This window comes from Onychostoma macrolepis, chromosome 11 (genome assembly GCF_012432095.1).
Source record: "Onychostoma macrolepis isolate SWU-2019 chromosome 11, ASM1243209v1, whole genome shotgun sequence".
In the NCBI taxonomy this organism is placed as follows: domain Eukaryota; kingdom Metazoa; phylum Chordata; class Actinopteri; order Cypriniformes; family Cyprinidae; genus Onychostoma; species Onychostoma macrolepis.
In genome coordinates, this window is record NC_081165.1 from 27,266,993 (window position 1) to 27,281,119 (window position 14,127).

Genomic DNA, 14,127 nt, shown 5'->3' on the forward strand with positions numbered 1-14,127 from the left:
CATGACCTTGGCGTTATTCGCACAAAGTTTGTGGGCTTGATTCCCAGGAAATGCATGAGCTGTTGTGTTACATTTTGTTCTCTTGAACACATGGGATGAAAACGGTGCTTTATTCACCAATGTTTTATGCAATGGTCCATTTTTTAGCACATTTTCTGGGTATCAAACCCATTAGTATTACTAGTGCCAAGGTCATGGGTTCGATTCCCAGGGAATGCATGAACTGGTGTGTTAGTATTTCTAAAAAGATACTGTATTTGCTAAGGCAAGCTACAGTAGCTATGTTTTTATCCACTTATTTCATGTAAAATTCGGGATATTGCATAAACACTAGATGAAAAATGGCAAGATGTGCATAAAATGATGATTTTTATTAGGCAAGAAAACTTGCATAGTCAAGTCAAGTCACCTTTATTAATATAGTGCTTTATACAAAACAGATTGTGCCAAATCAGCTTTACAGTGTCAAACAGGAAAACAGTTTGTCAATAATGAAAGAGTACAATAACAAAGAGTCATTTTTCAGTTAATGTCATAAACTATGATGGAAACACGTTTACTGAACAAGTTCCTGAATGCAACAACAATCTTGCCTCAGCAGATCATGTGACTAACCAGCATTGCACACCATCTGAAATATTGTTTTAGTTGTTCTGAAAAAGTCCATCATCAAAATGATTTGGTATAATTACCTCCTAGAATGGTTTCAAACAATTGTGTTCCCAAACATCAGGCTGCAAGATAACATGACAACATTTGTTATTGCATTTCATCTGAATTAAGTAATTTATTTAAAAAGAGGCTTGTGCTTCTCTGGTTGCAGCAATTCCTATTATTTTATTACTGATACTTTGAGACATTTTCCCAGGAAGATTTTGCTCTCTTGAACACATGGGATGAAAACGGAGCGTTATTTGCTTGTTTTATGCAATCATCCAATTTTTTGCAAGTTTAGTTCTCAACTTTTGGATGGAAATGTATGTTATGGTTAGCTGAACAAAACTTTAACCCTAAATAAGAAATTGCAGTGTGTATTTTGCATAGTTTGTGCTACAAACAAAAAGTCAAAGCCAATATATGTGACCCTGCATGGACCACAAAACCAGTCATTAATCACACGGCTATATTTGTAGCAACTGTATGGGTCAAAATTATCAAATTTTCTTTTATGCCAAAAATCATTGGGATATTTAGTAAAGATCATGTTCCATGAAGATATTTTGTAAATTTCCTCCCGTAAATATATCAAAACTTAATTTTTGATTAGTAATATGCATTACTAAGAACTTCATTTGGTCAACTTTAAAGGCAATTTTCTTAATATTTAGATTTTTTTGCACCCTCAGATTCCAGATTTTCAAATAGTTGTATCTCAGCCAAATGTTGTCCGATCCTAGCAACATACATCAATGGAAAGCTTATTTATTCAGCTGATGAATACATCGTTTTTCATAATAAATCTCAAAATAAATCTCAGTATAAATCTCAATTTAAAAAAAAAATTACCCTTATGACTGGTTTTGTGGTCCAGGGTCACATATAATGTATAATAACTTACACTGAAAACAGTAAGAAAATCATAAACACTTGAAGATGGACTCTTGAGATTTGGACCAGAGGGAAACCACCTAGTAACCACCTACAATAAACAAATAACAACAACAGCAACAAATTGGTAACACGTTTTGTCTTTATACATAATGCATTTATTATGCCTTGTAATGCACCATATGATGCATTGTATGAATAACTGTAACCACAGTTATAATATATTATAATGAATAACCATTCAAAGTTACACCTATAGAAAATGTAATGCATTAAAACACATGACAAACAACCAGTTTCAGATGTAATAACAAATATGCAAATATTATAATGCTTTTTAATTTGGTTTCAATTGTTTAGGAAAAGATATAACGCATAAGTTATGAATATACAATAAAACAATTTTTCCAACTTTTCCATTTCATCTGTCAAGTTCCAGTTAGAGGAAAACAACAGCAACAACATAAAAGCATCATAAAAATAAGTTTATACAATTTGTGCACTAAGTCTTCTCAAGTCTCAAGAGGATCAGACCTAATTTTAAGTTGTAAAATCAGATGAAGACGTCACAACTGCACTACTGACACTATATTTTGAGAGTTGCAATATAGTGCACAAGTCGTGTGGACTATTTTGTTGCATTTTCTTGTTTTTTGTTTTTTTTGGACAGACTTAAGGAAGTAAACCCCAAACTGTCTTTACCACAAGTCATGACAGATTTTCTACTCGAGTCCAAACTGAACAACACTAACCACATCACTGTAAACCTCTGAACATCCCGGATCCGTCACCACTGCAATCACAGCATACTTGCACATTAGTGCGTCTGTCGTGTGTGTTTGTCAGCAGAAGCCAAATTACATGTTTTGGACAGACACACACAACCTCTCAATCATACAATACTGAGTATTAATGTGAGGAAGTTTTGCTCACCAAGGCTGCATTTATTTGATCTAAAAAAGTGACATATTATTACAATTTAAAATAACTGTTTTCTATGTGGATATATTGTAAAATCTAATTTATTTCTGTGATCAAAGCTGAATTTTCAGCATCATTACTCCAGTCTTCAGTGTCACATGATCCTTCAGAAATCATTCTAATATGCTGATTTGCTGCTCAACAAACATTTCTGATTATTGTCAATGTCGAAAACAGTTGTGCTGCCCAATATTTTTGTGGAAACCGTAATACATTTTATTTTTCAGGATTCACAGATGAATAGAAAGTTTAATAAAGTATGGAAGCCCATTTCTGCCACGGAATTTAAAAAAGGTAATTGCGACATTTTGTCATAATTCTGACTTTTCTCTAAGTCAGATTTGAGAGACATAAACTCAAAATTAAACTTGTAATTCTGAGAAGAAAAGTCATTGTGCGATAAAAAGTTGCAATTACTTAGAAAAAAAAAAATTATAATTATTCTGTGGAGGGAGAAAATTGAATCCCGAGATGTAGAATTTTCTGTAGAGGCTTTCCTGTAGCTCAAATAGTAGAGCATGGCGCTAGCAACGCCAAGATCATGGGTTCGATTCCCAGGGAAAGCAAGAGCTGATCAAATGTAAAAACTGTAACTTGAATGCAATGTAAGTCGCTTTGGATAAAAGCGTCTGCTAAATGCATAAATGTAAATGTAAATGTAGAATTCTCAGCATTCAGAGAAAAAGTCCAAATGACCAGATTTTAACTCAAAATTGCATATCTATCTATCTATCTATCTATCTATCTATATTGTGAGATTAAAAAGTAGCAAATGTGCAAAATGTTTCTTGAGCACCAAACCAACATATTAGAATGATTTCTGAAGGATCATGTGACACTGAAGTCATGATGCTGAAAATTCATTCAATTTTGATCACAGAAATAAATTACAATTTTAACATACATTACAATAGAAAACAGTTTTTTAAATTGAAATAATATTTCACTATTTTACTGTATTTTTAAACAAATAAATGCAGCCTTAGGTGAGCAGAAGAGACTTTTTTCCAAAACAATAAAGAAATATTTTGATCAGTAATGAAGTGATGAAAGTCCAGCTAAACTGCCTAAACAATCTGAAAGCAGTACAGTTCGTCTCCTGAGCTCCGAAAGAGCAACACAAGTGCAATAACACTGAATGATGTGGACAGAGTTTGACAATCCTGTTCCAGCACCCGTACAAAACAACACAGAGCCTTTAATATTTGGACTCCAATGCAGTGCTTGTTTTCCTCCAAAGGCTGAGCTGAACTTTATTTTACAGGCTTGTAGAGTTTATTTCCAGCGGACAGAATCGTCTCTCAGCTCAAACACAAAAAGAGAAACAGTGTTGAACAGATCATGTGAGAGCAAAACCAAACTCATAGACCATACCAAATATGGTGAGTGATTTGGATTGAAGTTCCTCAAGCCCGGGCATCTTAAACCCGTCAGAGTAATGAGTAACGAATGTACAACAATTCATTCACTTCACCTTAATAGATGCACAACTGTTTGATATTGCAATAAACTCCCGCTGCTAATAAATGTCTTGTGTGTCTGTAGCCACATATAGCTTGTTTGTCATCAGGCGACTGTAAAACGTTCCAGAATTATTCATCCTCGTGAGTTTGCGGAAGGGAATTTCTGGAATGTTCCACTTCAGTAATCAAAATATGTTGATCGCAGATATTTTTACCCACCGCATCCAGGAGACACTAATACTGAAAAACGCCTGATTCCAGCTCAGACAGGTCTCAGTGCTTTAAAGGACTAGTTAACACTCGTAAATCAAGATTCTGTCATCTTTTACTCACCGTCAAGTCATCCCCAAACCCGTCTGACTCACTTTATCCTGCAAAACACAAAATGAGATGTTAGGCAGAAGGTTTTGAGTTGCTTTTTATATGTTAAAACAAAATATTATAACGAGTCTGTCATACTCTAAAAAAACATCATAAAAACATCATAACTATTCACGTGCTAAAGGCCAAGTCACATGAAAGGTTTGCACATGGAAAAGAGTTACATTAGTTATTTACCAACAATCTTAAAGGGGTCATTGGATGCCCATTTTCCACAAGTTGATGATTCTTTAGGGTCTTAATGAAAAGTCTATAACATACTTTGGTTAAAATTTCTCAATGGTAGTGTAAAACAACGTTTTTACCTGTCAAAATCAGCTCTGTTCACAGCGACCCGTTTTCTTGCATGCTGCTTTAAATGCTAATGAGCTCTGCTGACTCCACCCCTTTCTTTCGAGACCGTAAACTTTAGCCGCATTCATCGGGAAACTTGCTAACTAGCGCGTTATTAGGAAAGATTCATTAAAAAAAAACCTTACACTCACTTCTTCTGTAGGTACATATATAATTGAAGTATTTAAAATTATTTCAGCTAGTTTCCAATGCAACAATTCAAATTTGTATGTATGTTTAAGTTTTTCCATCTAATATTATGAATAAGCTTAGAATTGAATATAAATTTTTATATTTTGACTTTTCATTTACATGCTAAAATTGGTAAAACTAAAAATTTTTATTTAAATAAAATGTTAATGAAATCAGTATAAAATTATCCATCTTATATGAATTAGATTTTATTTGTATATTTTCATTTTGATTAAAGTTTTCATAATTTTATGATGTGTTTTTGTCATTTTGCATTTGGATATATTGCATTTATTTCAATCTCAATATTAGTTTTAGTGATTTAAGTATTTCAATTTATTTAAATTAGTTTCCGATACAACAATTATAATTTTTGATAGTTTTAGTTAACAATAACATCATAGTTCCTCATCAGATATGACTTGCAATATAGTTGCACTACTTCAATAGTACTTTTTTTTTTTTAAAAAAAAAAAACCTTTTTAGATCAAAAAGAAAAAGAAAAATCACCATCTTCTGCAACTGCATTGAAAATAGTTCAAACTGATTGTGACGTTTCCATTCTGGCTGAACAGAAAGGCTTCGATACACCAATCCAAAGAGCCGTTTGTGCAAACACAGATCTCAAAGTGAGTCCAGTATAAACTCCAGATCATCTCAGAGTAAATCCATCTCAGGCCTGTCATTCTGACGGTCCTCTTACAACAAACACAGCAGTCACTCGTGGGCCCCCGAGACCCCGCGCCATCATTTATCACTTGACATGTAGATGCTTGAAACGATTCTGACACACCGCCCCATAAACACATGTTTTCCCACAGAACAGAAATCAGTTCCATCCTTTTTCATGATGTCAAAGGGGGGAAGCTACACAAGCCTCGGTTCCTAAAGAAGAATGGGCAGAGCAATTACAGATGGGAAAACTCATTTCTTTTTAGCTTGTGGTCACATTCGCACGAAAACAACATACTGCCTTTCTGGATCAAGACGAGACCAACATCTCGGCCCACGATTAACAGATATTGCAGAACAAAGAAGAGCTCTTTGTGTGTCTCCTTTCAATATCAGGTGCACTTCGGCGGGCCCGAAGCTTGTCGCTTTATCCCGAGGGAAAGAATAAAGACAGATTTCTTTGGAAATGACAACGGTTTTATGAAGGGACACAAAAGATGGACTTGGCATATCATTCCGCTTAATCCCATAGAAGAGGGACTCGGGCTCTATTCAAGTCTTGTCACTTTAGTGTTGGGATACTATCAAACTGAACAGGTGGATTTCCTATAGAGGCCAAAGCAGGGCCCCTCATTGTCATAACCGCTGGCAGGGCCCCACCGCCGATCCATATGTCAGCTCTTCCTGTTTGTTCTTCTCAAACGGCACGCACTGCGGAAGACAACTTTGAAGATTTCAGTATAATATAGCATGCTTGTTTTGCTGCAGAAGTGTGTAATTTAATGCATTTTGGATGTTACCAATGCTGTCGGTTTCCAGCCAGAACGATCAGTTTTTCCGACCAATTGCTGGCAGGGGAAAGTGTTTGGGAAACCTGTTTGGAAACAGTCATGAGTTGTGTTTGTTACTGTAAGCATCAGCATTGTTAGGAAAATTTGAACGACTGTTCCAAAAAATGTGGTGTAGAAACAATTTTCACAATTAATTACAAAGAAACAGCAAGAAACAAAGTGGATTAAATGTGAGATTGAAGTAGAAAGACTGAAATAGTATTTTCTTGTACTCCAATAAACTTCCAATAAATCATTTGGGGGAAAAAAGCACAGGTTTTATCAATAATAATTATAAAATAATTATTTCTGATATAATTTTAACCACCGATTTTACAAAAATACTTTTAAAACTGACGTTTTAGTGCAAAAATATATTTATAGATTAAAAGCATAGAGCTAATCAACATATAGAAACATCAAAACATATTAAAACATCAATATATATATATATATATATATATATAGTATAAATAAATTGTATTAATATATTAATAGTATTATAAAATAATAATTTCGAACATAATTTATAACTACAGATTTGATAAAAACTGTTTAAACAGACATTTTAGTGAAAAATATATTTATAGTTTTTATATTAATAATCATCATATAGAATTATGTATACAGTTATAAAATATTATATAATGATAATTACTAATATAATATATTAATAGTAATTACAGTACTCTCTATTAGAAAACTACTACTCTCTTTTAGAAATGACTTACTTCTGGTCTGTCGTTTGTCAGCGATAGTGAAAAGTCAGCTTAAGTATTACAGACATTCTTCAAATGTTTGGCTGCTGGAAAAAATCCCATAGATTTTCACTGAATGAAGAACCTAACTATACAAAACAACTTATCAACTACTCAGAATAGCTCAGTAACTACTGTAGTAAGCACCCTAGCATTGTGATGGCAACGTCTGCACATGATGCCCAAGCACCACTTATATTTTCTCATACTTCAAAAACAAAGTGTTTTCAACAATAAAAGCAAGCAGAGTTGTTTTGCGGCAGGAGATGGTTCTAACATCTCAAAGCCGACTGAAAAACAACATGTGCTACTCGCAGGAACCTCGAGCGAGCAGCGCGAGGACAGAAGTGTTCCCTGCGTGCGTCAGGGTTCAGGCACGCCACTTCAGCCCTCATGACTGGAGTGTTAGCCGTCCTGTCATAGCCAGCCGTCTGGACAGGAACACGACTTGAGAGGCCGATAACGCCGGGATGAGTCACCAGACGCCAGGAAAATAACCTGAGGGGCCCTGGTCACTACAGACGGGGCCATGACATAAACAAGCTGTCTTACATGGCAGTTAAACACGGCGAGGAGTGAGTGAAACACCAGCATGAGTCCATCTACTGAAAACATGAACTAAACAAGAACTCAGAGTTAGTTAAAACACACTACCAGCATCTGAAAGCGAAAAAAAAGAAGAAAAAAAAAGAAACCTCAATTGATTCAACATCCTATACAAGTCAACATCTGAAGTGGGTCAAAAAAGTTAATCAAAGTTGTCATAAGACAACGCATTTTGATTTGAGGTTTTAGGACAACTTTGATGAAAGGTTTCGATCCACTTCAAATGTTGACTACTGTAACTGATGTACTTTGCAGTTTGCAGCACTGAGACTGCTATTAAGCTGAAATGAACTGAGCTGAATAATGAAACTACTGTCTGCTGAATAAAATTTTTCAAAATTGACATACTTTGCAACATTAATTTGCTGAAATAGTTTATAAAAAAGTTTTTTCCCTTTCTGAGGTGAATTGAATCAACATTAAATATTTAAAAAACAAAACAAAAAAACATCATTATTGATGAACTTTGCAATACCGATGCGGTTATTTAACTGAATAATGAACCTATTGACAGCTGAACTAAATTTGTTTCACAATTGATTAATTTTACAACATTAACACTGTTACTGAACTGAATCAACATTAAAATGAACAGAACATTGACACTTTTGTCTGCTGAATTGAATTTGTTTCATAATTGATGAACTTTGCAGAACTGACAGTTATTGAACTGAATCAACACTGAAATGAATCAGGTTGAATAATGGCACTATTGTCTGGTGAATTTAATGTTTCATAATTGATGAATTTTGCAACACTGACAGTGTCATTGAACTGATCTGAATTGAGTCAACACTGAACTGAATTTAGTTGAATGATGTTCTATAGAGCTGCTTTACAGATGAAATTGAATTTGTTTTATAGTTAGTTAACTTTGCAATATTAACACCTTTACCGAAATGAACTGAATCAACACTGAAATAAGTTGAATAATAACGCTTGTCTGCTGAATTGAATTTCTTTCATAATTGATGAATTTTGCAACATAGACACTGTTATTAAAGTTAAATGAATCTACACTGAACTGAATCGAGTTGAATAATGACACTGTTGCTGTCACACTTACACTGTCGGAAGGAACGATGGAGACGTGGAGTATAATAAAAGGGTAATCCAACACAGGAACGAGGGTTGACACATGTACAGACGGAGTAGACCCGACAGGGGAGAAACGCACATACAGGAACTTAAATACAAGACATAACAAGGTAATTGGGAAGAACAGAGGTGCACAGGATGACTAATTAGACTAAACGAGGGCAGGGACATGACCAAATAAATGAAACCAGGAACAGAAACAGGGGCAAAACAGGTCCATAATCCTGACAGTTGCCAGCTGAACTGAATTTGTTTCATAACTGATAAACTTTGCAAGACTGACACTGTTATTTAACTGAACTGAATCAACATTGAACTGAACAGAACTGAGCTAAATAATGACATTATAATCTGAATTTGCTTCATAATTGATGAATTTGTCAAATTGAGATGAATGGCACTTTTTTCCCCGAGTTGTTTATAGCTGTACTGAATTATTCATAACTGATGAACTTTGCAACATCAACACTTATCAAACTGAATTGAATCAACGTCGCACTGACTTGAGCTGAATTACACTATTGCTTTCCATGGAGTTGCTTATTGCTGAAATTAATTTTTCATAATTGACAAACTGCAAAATTGACACTTTTATTTAACTGAACTGAATCAGCATTGAACGAGATTGATCTGAATAATAAAACTATTGTCTGCTGAATTGAATTTGTTTCATAATTGATTCATTTTACACCATTAACACTGTTATTTTTCTGTTTGCTACTGTGAATCTGCTTTAAAACAGTGTGTATTCCATAAATCACTATGGAAATAAACGTGACTTCACTTATGAGGTGAGGAGTGAATGGTTTTTCATAAAGTATTTGAGTAACTAATCCAATACAGAATCCATCTGTCTGAAAGGACGGAGGAATAAGACGTGCAGCATGTGGATAAAACTGACCTTGTTTAAGCTTTAGCCCAGTTCGCAGGGACTATAATCTCATAATCTTTTAAACTAAACAATAGATTTCTCCATATGTTTGTGAACATATGGATTATGAGCGACAAGCTGCATGTGACAATTGAATTATGCTTTTGAAGTTTGTTTCAGCTTACTGTAAACAAATGTTTTCATACTTATTTTACTGTAGCTCTAAAAACTACTTTTACTGTAACAAACTCTGTATGATTATTCCCTCAAAACAATTACAGTATATACAGTCACGTCCATATATTTGGACACTGACACAATTTGTATTATTTTAGCTGTTGACCAAAACATATTCAAGTTATAGTTATATAATGAATATGGCTTAAAGTGCACACTATGAGCTTTAATTTTAGGGTATTCTCATCACAATTGGAGGAAAGGTTAAGGAATTACAGCTCTTTAACATGAACCTCCCCCCTTTTGGACACTTGACTCCAAAGCCATTTCATGGACAGATTTGTGCTATTCCTTCGTTATTTCTACATCAATTAAGCAGGTAAAACGTCTGAAGTTGATACTAAGTGTTCTATTTGCATTTGGAAGCTGTTGTTGTGAACCCACATCATGTGGTCAAATGATCTCTCCATACAAGAGAAAAAGACAATTCTTAGACTTCAAAAACAAAACAAATCCACCAGAGACATAGCAGGAACATTAGGAGTGGCCAAATCAACAGTTTGGTACAATTCAGAGAAAAGAATAATGCACTGATGAGCTCAGCAACATATAAAAAGCATGGATGGACGTCCACGGAGGACAACAGTGGTGATGATTGGAGAATCCTCTCCATGGTAAAGAAAAACCCTTTCACAACATCCAGCCAAGAGAAGAACACTCTCCAGGAGGCAGAGCAAATACAGAGGGTTCACCACAAGGTGCAAACAAGGCCAGATTAGACTTTGCCAAAAAAAAAAAAAAAGGCATGAGCATGCATGGCTTAACCTAACTGGGTTACTGGTGTTTAGTGATGATGTGACAGAAGACAGAAGCAGCCGGATGAATTCTGAAGTGTATAGAGATATACTCTCTGCCCAGATTCAGCCAAATGGAGCAAAGCCGATTGGACGGTGCTTCATAGTACAAGTGGAAATTATCCAAAACATACTGCAAAAGCAACCCAGGAGTTTTTGAAGGTAAAAAGAAAAAGTGAAATATTCTGCAACACGATTGAGCTGCATTTCACTCGCTGAAGACAAAACTAAAGGCAGAAAGACCCACAAACAAACAACAACTGAAGTCAGCTGCAGTAAAGGCCTGGCAAAGCATCACAAAGAAGGAAACCCAGTCTCTTCTGATGTCCATGAGTTCCAGACTTAAGGCAGTCATTGCCTGCAAAGGATTCTCAACAAAATATTAAAAATGAACATTTTATTTATGATTATATTTATTTGTCCAATTACATTTGAGCCCCTGAAAATGGGGGGACTTTGTATGAAAATGGTTGTAATTACTAAGCATTTTATGTTATATTTTTGTTCAACCCCTTGAATTGAAGCTTAAAGTCTGCACTTCAATTTCATCTTGATTGTTTCATTTTAAATCTATTGTGGTGGCACACAGAGCCAAAATTATGAAAATTGCGTCAGTGTCCAAATATATATGAACCTGACTGTATGTTCCCTTTATAATAAATTAGCAAGAATTCTGTTGTACTTTTAATAAGAACCTAAGAATAATTTTTTTAAATTTGATTACTGTCCTCAATTCGGCCCTCAGTACCATCAAATGGAGCGTTTATTGGCGTTTCCGCTATTCCTTGAAGACACAAGCGCACCAGCAGATCGTTTAGGTACATGGGCTACTTGTGGCATCAGGACAAAGGCTCTTGCTTTCATAACCGGCCGCTTGTTATATTGTGCCACCAAAAGGTCCAGATGGTTTGGTGCTGCTCCTGAGGGTCCCGGCCCGTTTCAGACGCCGGGTTTCCGTTGCGCTACAAAGCGGCCCCTTCCCCTCATGCATATTCATGACAGCGCGCTTGTTAGGAGCCACGACCACCTCCCATCATTTGAATATTCATAACAAGCCCGGCTCGGGAAAAGGGTGACGTCTGTGCGCCTCATGAATATTCATAGGAAACTGCCCAAAGGTTTAGGACTCAGAGTTTTGTGCAAACAAATTTCACGCTACATCTGCAAAGGACACACCTCCTCCAGCACAGATAATAAGGAGGATTCAGAGAGATTCGCAGCTCGTTCGGCGGCAGATGCCGCTCTATTGTGGGGTCGAGAGAGAGGATTATGACCAGTCATAATAAAACACTTATTGGGGATTTATACAACAACAGCAATCTGAGAAGTTTCAAATCAAGCATGGCGTAATGCTTTTCAAAGTTGAAGAGCAGGAAAACGTTCGCGACCCGTTATTTCACTGCCAATTAAACACCGATAAAGAGACGCCCTTCTTCTTTCGGAGGGGTAGTCGCTTTGTGGAATAAAATCACATGCATTTGTCACGTTATTTTAGGGCCGATACAGATCGATATGGCAGCAGAATTCAAGAACCGAAGCAGTTCTTGCTGGTTAGACCCGTAAATCCTAGATCAAATGTCAGACTAGATCCCTGGTGAAAATTAGGGCCTGAAAAATTGGGTCAAAAAAACAAAGGATTACTCCAAAATTATTCATCCCCTGCAGCATTTGTGGTATGCCTCTGATCTCGCCATAAGCACACCCGCATATGCCCAAATTATCATATTTGGCTTACGTTACAAATCCAAGTTTGGATTCAAGGAAACCCTGAAACAAACCATAATATCAAACAGACTTTGAGTGATTAAAAAATATTACACAATATTGCTTGGAATCTGGGATATTCTGAATAGAGCAGGATGGGAAAACTACATGCATAAAGTATTAAATATTTCTGTCTACATTAATGCATATGGCAGACACTTTAATTGAAAGTGATTTATTGTGCATTTAAAGGAATAGTTCATCCAAAATTTAAAATGAGCTAAAATTTCTCATCCTCATGCCATAAAAGATGTAGATGAGTTTGTTTCTTCACCAGATTTGGAGAAATGTAGCATTGCATCAGTGTCTCAGCAATGGATGCTCTGCAGTGAATGGGTGCCATCAGAATGAGAGTCCAAACAGCTGATAAAAACATCACAATAATCCACAAGTAATCCATTCCAGTCCATCAGTTAACATCTTGTGAAGAGAAAAGATGTGTGTTTGTAAGCATTTTTAACGTCAAACCATTGTAGAGAGTTTAGGGAGCCCATAATCCATATTAACGCTTTCTCCAGTGAAAAAGTGGTCTGGTCTGAATCAGGAGAGAAATCTGCACAGATCAAGCAGCGTTTAAAAGCCAAAACAGCTCTAAACAAATATGTGGCTGGATTTTGATGTGAGAAACAACAGGTGATGGACTTTTTCACTGGAGGAAGCGTTATTATGGATTATGGACTCCCTAAACTCTCTACAATGGTTTGAAGTTAAAAACGTCTTGATGTTTTTGTGTCCTCTCAAGACGTTAACTGATGGACTGGAGTGGTGTGGATTATTGTGATGTTTTTATCAGCTGTTTTGACTCTCATTCTGACGGCACCCATTCACTGCAGAGGATCCATTGCTGAGCAAGCTGTATTCTAAAAGAAGCGATTTAATATTAATGCAATCTTACCATCTGAAGAAAAAGATGAATTGGAGAGACTGAACCTCAGTTTTAGGCAGCATTTGACATCTAAAGAGCCCCATTATGGTGTTACTGGACTGAGAGCTTGTCATCCTGCCAGACGGAAGGAATTTGACCAAACACCTGTGGATTATTGCTGCATTCCTGATAGTCGCTGAGCACAGCTTGAAACACCAATGATGGAGGTCTCGAACCAAGTGAGGGATCCAGCTCTGATCTCCAGTGGTTTTCTTTTTGCACCCTGGTGTGAACGGGCCTTAATATTTAATATTTGCTGTAAAAGCAGTTTTCATTGTTCGTTCATGTTATCTAATGTAGTTAATTAATGTTAACAAATATAACCTTATTGTAAAAATTACAATAGAGTCAATATTATTAGAGTTAATATTGAGACGTTTCACCTTTGATTGCAGATGTCAGAATCCTCTCGGCAAATCTGAGCACCATTTAAATAGTTGAGATTTTAGTGAGATTTATGGATTATTGTTGCTTCACACTCTTCAAAACAAAGGTTCCAAAAGGAGGATTTTGTGCCAATGCAATAGAAGAACCGTTTTTGGTTCCCTGAAGAACCTTCCAGTGAACTGAAAATAACTATTTTTCTCAGTGTGTAGAACATTTTAATAATCTAAAGAACCTTTTGTCGAATTGAAAGGTTCCATGGATGTAAAAGGTTCTTTATGGAGCCATCA